A 6,562-nucleotide genomic window follows, 5' to 3' on the forward strand; every position below is an offset into this window, starting at 1 on the left:
AGACTGTCGTAAGTAAGTGAAGGAAGTAAGTGAAGTAAGTCAGACAGAGAAACAGAAACATCCTATGACATCTTTTATATGTGGAATTAGTTTATAAATGAACTAATTTAGAAAACAGAAACTGACACACAGATTTAGAGAATGACCTATGGTTGACCAGGGCAAGGAGGGGGAGAAGAGATAGTTAGAAATTTCAGGATGAACAGGTCCACACTGCTGTATTTACAATGGACAGCCAACAAGGAACAACTGTATAGCACAGGGAAATCTACTAAATGTTTTGTAAGAGCCTAGATGAGAGGGGAGTTTGTGAAAGAATGGATACATGTGTATATACAGCTGAGGCCCTTTGTTGTCCACCAGAAACTATCATAAAATTGTTAATGGGCTAGACTTCATACAAAAGGAAAAGTGAAAGGAAAAAAAAAAAGAAGCTGCAAAAATATTTCTGTGTGGAATGAGGTCCTATCAAAATTACCAGGTGGCAGACATAGGTCAAGAGAAAACTAGAACGAGGAAACATGATGGCAGAGGAATAGGATGGGGAGACCACATTCTCTCACGCAAATTCATCAAAAGAACATTTGAACGCTAAGTAAATTCCACAAAACAACTTCTGAATGCCGGCAGAGGACATCAGGCACCCAGAAAAGCAGCCCACTGTCTTTGAAAGGAGGTAGGAAAAAGCATAAAAGATGAGAGACAAAAGAGGCAGGAACAAGGCTCCATCCCAGGAAGGGAAGCTTAAAAAAGAGAGAAGTTGGTTCTTTTTTGTCCGGGAAGGCAGTGCGGGAGGCTGCGGGACAGCGCCAGACGGTTCACAGGACCGGGACACGGTCGCTGCGGCGCCCTGAAAGTCAAGCCGAGCGGCAGGGCGCCCGAGGGTGAAGGGGCTGCGCTCTCCCGGCCTTACCATGCCCAGTTGGAGGCTGCTGGCTTGGGCCGGCGCCCGGGTGCTGGACCGCGGCACAGGTGGCCTGGGCACTGCCCTGGGATCGGGAAACAGAACAGACATCTGGGTTTTGGTTAGAAGTCTCCATGGCAAGAGTGGTACTTGGTGGGATGAGCATCTTTCTGAAGAGAATGTTTCCTTTGTTAAGCAATTGGTCTCTGATTAAAATAAAGCCCAGTTAGCAAGTAAACTCTGTCCTCTGAAAGATGAACCATGGCCTATACATACTTGGGAACCAGGTTCCTCTAGAGTGGGCCTTATTGCACTGAAGCTAGGCATGATGCCTTTATGGACCAAAGATGGTAAGAAGCATGTGGTCACATTACTTCAGGTACAAGACTGTCATGTCCTAAAATATACTCCAAAGGAATATCATAATGGAAAAATGGCAGCCCTGACTGTAGGAGGAAAAACTGTGTCACGTTTCCATAAATCTACATCTATATTGGAATTTTACCAAGAACTTGGATTGCCACCAAAGCAGAAAATTAAAATGTTTAATGTAACAGATATTGCTGTTATTAAGCCAGGCACTCCTCTTTATGCTGCTCACTTTCTCCCAGGACAATATGTGGATGTTACAGCCAAAACTGTTGGTAAAGGTTTTCAAGATGTCATGAAAAGATGGGGATTTAAAGGCCAGCCGGCTACTCATGGTCAAACAAAAACCCACAGGAGGCCTGGAGCTATTTCAACTGGTGATGTTGCCAGAGTCTGGCCTGGAACTAAAATGCCTGGACAATTGGGGAATGTGGATAGGACAGCATTTGGACTAAAAGTGTGGTGAATAAACACAAAGCACAATATAATCTATGTCAATGGTTCTGTACCTGGACACAAAAATTGCTTAGTAAAGATCAAAGATTCTATACTGCCTGCATACAAGAATTTCTATAAAAATCTACCATTTCCAACATATTTCCCTGATGAGGATGAAAAGGAGCTACCAGAAGATTTGTATGATGAAGAAGTGTGTCAGCCTGGAGCACCTTCTATTATGTTTGCTTGACTTCATTGGACATGAGAGAACCCCACATATGCTGTGAATTCTGATGAGCCAGAACAGTAATAAAACCAGGAATTATGGGGCTTTTTCCTTAGTTACAACAGACCACATAACCACATGGTTATCTTTTACTGTGTATTTCTCAAATTATCTTAAATGTTTATAAACTTAACTTCTACTAAAAAAAAAAAAGAGAGAGAGAGAAGTTTCCAAACACTGGGAAACACTCTCACTGGTGAGTCTGTGGCGAGCCTTGGAACCTCAGAGGGCAACAACAGTTCAGTTCAGTTCAGTTCAGTTCAGTCGCTCAGTCATGTCCGACTCTTTGCAACCCCATGAATCACAGCACACCAGGCCTCCCTGTCCATCACCAACTCCCGGAGTTCAAACTCATGTCCATCGAGTCGGGGATGCCATCCAGCCATCTCATTCTCTGTTGTCCCCTTCTCTGCCTGCCCGCAATCCCTCCCAGCATCAGTCTTTTCCAGTGAGTCAACTCGTCGCATGAGGTGGCCAAAGTATTGGAGTTTCAGCTTTAGCATCAGTCCTTCCCGTGAACACCCAGGATTGATCTCCTTTAGAATGGACTGGTTGGATCTCCTTGCAGGCCAAGGGACTCTCAAAAGTCTTCTCCAGCACCACAGTTAAAAAGCATCAATTCTTCGGAGATCAGCTTTCTTCACAGTCCAACTCTCACATCTATACATGACCACGGGAAAACCATAGCCTTGACTAGGCGGACCTTGGTTGGCAAAGTAATGTCTCTGCTTTTTAATATGCTATCTAGGTTGGTCATAACTTTCCTTCCAAGGAGTAAGCATCTTTTAATTTCCTGGCTGCAATCAGCATCTGCAGTGATTTTAGAGCCCCCAAAAATAAAGTCTGACACTGTTTCCACTGTTTCCCCATCTATTTGCCATGAAGTGATAGGACCAGATGCCATGATCTTAGTTTTCTGAATGTTGAGCTTCAAGCCAACCTTTTCACTCTCCTCTTTCACTTTCATCAAGAGGCTCTTTAGTTCTTCTTCGCTTTCTGCCATAAGGGTGGTGTCATCTGCATATCTGAGGTTATTGATATTTCTCCCAGTAATCTTGATTCCAGCTTGTGCTTCTTCCAGCCCAGCGTTCCTCATGATGTACTCTGCATATAAGTTAAATAAGCAGGGTGACAATATACAACCTTGACTTACTTCTTTTCTTATTTGGAATCAGTCTGTTGTTCCGTGTCCAGTTCTAACTGTTGCTTCCTGACCTGCATACAGGTTTCTCAAGAGGCAGGTCAGGTGCTCTGGTATTCCCATCTCTTTCAAAGTGTTCCACAGTTTATTGTGATCCACACACTCAAAGGCTTTGGCATAGTCATTACTCAGCAATTAAAAAGAATACATTTGAATCAGTTCTAATGAGGTGGATGAAACTGGAGCTTATTATACAGAGTGAAGTAAGCCAGAAAGAAAAATACCAATACAGTATACTAACACATATATATGGAATTTAGAAATATAATAACAATAACCCTGTATACGAGACAGCAACAGAGACACCGATGTATAGAACAGTCTTTTGGACTCTGTGGGAGAGGGTGAGGGTGGGATGATTTGGGAGAATGGCATATTTGGTATATTATCTTATGTGAAACAAATCACCAGTCCAGATTCAATGCATGATACAGGATGCTCGGGGCTGGTGTACTGGAATGAACCAGAGGGATGGGATGGAGAGGGAGGTGGGAGGGGGGTTCAAGATGGGGAACACATGTACACCCAGGGCAGATTCATGTCAATGTATGACAAAACCAATACAATAATGTAAAAAATTAAAAAATTTTTTTAAAAAGGAGAAAGCTAGAAACTTCTGGGCCAGCACATACAAGAGATTTCAGGGCTCCAGAAACTGATTTCAATAAGTGGCCTAACATAAGCCACTGACAAGATCAAGGACACAGATAATAGCAAGGCAGGGCAGGAGCCACCAGAGAGCCTCACCAGGGTCTCAAGGCTTGTGCTCTTGCCTGCCTGGCACTTTCTCCCTGTGAGACCATTCCTAAGCATGGAGCTTCCTAAAAACCTGTCCACACAGGCCGATCTTCAAGGTCATGCATTGTTCTAGGAGGCTGTCACTGGCCATTACTCAGGAGGCCTGGTTGGGGAGCATTTTTGCCCTTTTTGGTCAACCAGGGGATTTTCGGTTGTTAAGCTTCCTTTGTCAGCTGCCCCTCCCACAGAGCCCTCCAGCAGGGAGGAGGCTGAGCCAGTGCCCTCTGTGGACTCAAGGACTAGCATCTTGCCAACACACACAGCTCATCCTATGCAGTCCCAGGCAGCTCCAGGCTGTGGCCTGGCAGAATCTCCTGAAAAAAGGAAGCATGCGACACAGGACCCCTGGGAGTGAGGACAAGCACAGGTATAAAAGGGCCCAGTGAGTAGGGAGCACCCGCCACCAGCACCATGACGCGGGCTGGAGCTCTCCTGCTGCTCTGCGCTGCCTTGCTCCTCATCACGGGAGGAAGTGAGTGGCTGGGACCTGGGTTCCCCAAGGGTTCTCTCACCTTCCCAGGGCAGCACTGAGCATTTCGGGAGCAGGAAGGTAATAGGGTGTTCTGAGGAGTGCCTTACAGGGAGCGTTCCCATATCTTTCTATTTCAGAGTGTGATGACCTCTGTCCAGCCTTGAGGGACAATAATAACCTGTTCATATCGGGAAGCCATGACGCCTATGTTGAACAAGTTGAAAAGTATAACCAAGACTCTGATATACTGGAAAGTGCCAGTACACTGAACAGCTGTGTTGATGAGAAGTTGACACCCCAGGATAAGCAGGATGCTGTCAGTGCTCTGGTGGGTCAGGCTGTGTGTGGATGTGCCTGGCGGGGGTCGGGGGAGGGACGCGGGGGTGTCAGGGGTCTGCTCAGGGCACTGGAAAGTGGGGGGGGGGCAGGATTATTTGCTCTCCACCCTGGCCCTTCCCTGGGAACCTGAGAGCAAAAAGATCCTCATGAATGAGGAGGCAGAGAGGAAGTAGCCAACACCCACAGTGTGGGAAAGGATCCTGCAGGAAAACTCAGTCCAGCCCTGGAGTTCTTGAGCTGGCCCTGACTGCTCAGCTTTGCCTGGTCACAGGCCTGGGACCCTCCAGGCCCTCCTGACTCTGTGGCACCACCTGCCTTTGGAGTTAGGCCCTCAGCGCTGACCTCCCTGACTTCAGCCTCTCCAGCATAGGAACCTGACTCTGCTGCAATCCAGTCACATTGAGTCCTTCCCTTCTCCAAACATCAGTTCTTTCCCTTAGCGCCTCAACCCTACTAAAACCCACATTTCTCCTTGTTCCCTGGATGTCAAATGGCCATTCCTGCCACACATCCCCCAAGAGGTGGCTACTTCTAAAAACTGCCCTCCTGCCGTCCCCAGGCCTGAGATGCCCAGAGTCAAGGGTCAGGATCAGTCCTCTCTCTGCTGTCCTAGAGGTGGTGGGAACAAGCTGCTGTTTCAGCTCTAAGTGTCCAAGGGCCAGAGGGAGGAAGCAGACAGGGATCAGCTCATCCCTGGAGACTCCCAGGAGTCACTCCAGAGCTCTGCCAGGTGGTCCTCAGCAGTGTCCCCCATTCTATCCCAGAAGACTGCCCTCAGCCCTCCAGGGAGACCCCACAATCTCTGTTCCTTTGGAGGAAAACTCCCAGGGACATATCCACCTTACCTGCTCACATCCAGAAGCCCTCCCTCCAAACAAGCCTGCAGGCCCCTCCCCTGTGTTCGGTGCAGCTTCACATCTCGTCCACACCTGAGGCCTCATGAGATTTCTGTGCCTCCTCTTACAGAATAAAATATACTCAAGTTCTCTCTGCCGATGGAGCTGTTCCTTCCAAGAACCCAAGGAAGCCACTCACCTGATCACTAAGTAGTGTTAACAACCTGCCACATCCAGGTGTCTGATTAGAGGATTCCAGCAATAAAAAGCCTTGCAATTCACAGGAAAGTGCTTACTCACTGGAGACTGGGCTTTGGTTGTTTGTGTGAGGGTGGGGGGATGCAGCCCCAGTGAGACCACCAGTGTGCCTTCCCACTGCAGCTGGATTTCAGTGCTATCAGAGAATTCTTCACAAATTCAGTACATGGGTGTAGGATTGGTGATCATTATATCAGTCAGAGTGTCTGATCACTTCTGTCACCAGGACCCACAGGTCATGAGCATCATCCAACAAATTTCAGCCTCCAAGCAACCTTGAAGGGTAGGAGTAATCATCCTCGTCTTACAAGGGAGAATCTGAGGCTCGGAGGAGGTAAAGCATCTGCTGAAGAGACACAGCTTCCCTGACTCGTCCATGCTGGGGAGATGACCTTGGCTAACTCACCCTGTGACTGTGTACATATTACAGTCCTTCTTTTGACCTCTCATTCCTATTTACAAAATCTAACTACCTCCAATCTCCAAGGTTGAGGTAAGACCAAAGTAAAATAATGAGTGAGGACGGGCCTCTGTCCTAAGCGCCTGACATGAGAGGAAGAACAGGTCAAGGTCCATGAGCTAAACTCAGTCACTCCTTAGGCCTCAGCTTATTCCAAATCCAAACACCCAGTTGTGGACTCAGCTGCTTCCACATAAACAC

The 6,562-nt window shown here is 47.3% G+C and overlaps 1 pseudogene; it reads left to right on the top strand.

Annotated features, from left to right (window-relative positions):
- Positions 1 to 782: 782 nt before the first annotated feature.
- On the top strand, positions 783 to 2,139 carry LOC129546883 (large ribosomal subunit protein uL3m pseudogene; annotated as a pseudogene).
- Positions 2,140 to 6,562: the final 4,423 nt, after the last annotated feature.

Source organism: Moschus berezovskii, chromosome 22, assembly GCF_049115385.1.
Source record: "Moschus berezovskii isolate FMDL1 chromosome 22, NW_MosBer_1.0, whole genome shotgun sequence".
Taxonomy (NCBI): domain Eukaryota; kingdom Metazoa; phylum Chordata; class Mammalia; order Artiodactyla; family Moschidae; genus Moschus; species Moschus berezovskii.